The following is a 1,447-nucleotide window of genomic DNA, read 5'->3' as shown; positions in this document are numbered from 1 at the left end:
GAAAGAAATCATAGATGACACAAGCAAATAGAAGAACATTCCACACTAATAGGTTGGAAGAATCAGTACCATTAAAATGGCCATACTGCCCGAAGCAATCTACAGATTCAATGCCATTCCTATTACACGTTCAATGTTATTTTTCACATCATTAGAAAAAAAACTATTCTAAAACTCATATGGAATGCAAAACCAGCCCCATTAGCCAAAGCAATCCAAAAAAAAAAAAAAAAAAAAAAGGGCAGGGGCATCACATCACCTGACTTCTAGCTATTCTACAGTAACCAAAACAGCATGGTACTGGTACATAGTGAGAACATGCAGTATTTGGTTTTCTGTTCTTGAATTAATTGGCTTAGGATAATGACTGGGACAGAATAGAGAACCCAGAAATAAACTGCACATCTGCAGCCATTTGATCTTTGACAAAGTTGACACAAATAAGCAATGGGAAAAAGTACTCCCTATTCAATAAATGGTGCCAGCATAGCTGGCTATCTATATGCAGAACAAGAAACTGGACCCTTAACTTTCACCATACAAAAAAATCAACTCAAGATGGATTGAAGACTTATTTATTTTTTTATTTTTGAGAAGGAGTCTCGCTCTTGTCACCCAGGCTGGAGTGCAGTGGCAGCATCTCAGCTCACTGCAACCTCCATCTCCTGGGTTCAAGCAATTCTCCTGCCTCAGGCTCCCAAGTAACTGAGACTACATGTGTGCGCCACCACACCCAGCTAATTTTTGTATTTTTAGTAGAGATGGGGTTTCACCATGTTGCCCAGGATGGTCTCGAACTCCTGACCTCAGGTGATCCAGTTGCCTTGGCCTCCTAAAGTGCTGGGATTACAGGCTTGAGTCACCATGTCCAGCCAGATTGGAGATTTAAATATAAGACCTCAAACTATAAGAATCCTAGAAGAAATTTTCAGAAATACCATTATGGACATTGGCCTTGGGAAAAAAAATTTAACAAGTCCTTGAAAGCAATTGTGACAAAATCAAAAATTGGCAAGTGAGACCTAATTAAACTAAAGAGCTTCTGCAGGGTAGAAAATAACTATCAACAGAGTAAACAGACACCTACAGAATGGGAGAACATATTTGCAAACTGTGTAGCCAACAAAGATCTGACATCCAGAATCTGTAAGAAACTTAAACAGGCCGGGCGCGGTGGCTCACGCCTGTAATCCCAGCACTTTGGGAGGCCGAGGCGGGTGGATCACGAGGTCAAGAGATCGAGACCATCCTGGTCAACATGGTGAAACCCCATCTCTACTAAAAATACAAAAAATTAGCTGGGCATGGTGGCGCGTGCCTGTAATCCCAGCTACTCAGGAGGCTGAGGCAGGAGAATTGCCTGAACCCAGGAGGCGGAGGTTGCAGTGAGCCGAGATCGCGCCATTGCACTCCAGCCTGGGTAACAAGAGCGAGAAACTCCGTCTCA

This window comes from Sapajus apella, unplaced genomic scaffold (genome assembly GCF_009761245.1).
Source record: "Sapajus apella isolate SASKATOON/1434 unplaced genomic scaffold, GSC_monkey_1.0 scaffold4810, whole genome shotgun sequence".
In the NCBI taxonomy this organism is placed as follows: Eukaryota; Metazoa; Chordata; class Mammalia; order Primates; family Cebidae; genus Sapajus; species Sapajus apella.
This window is presented reverse-complemented; position numbering follows the sequence as displayed.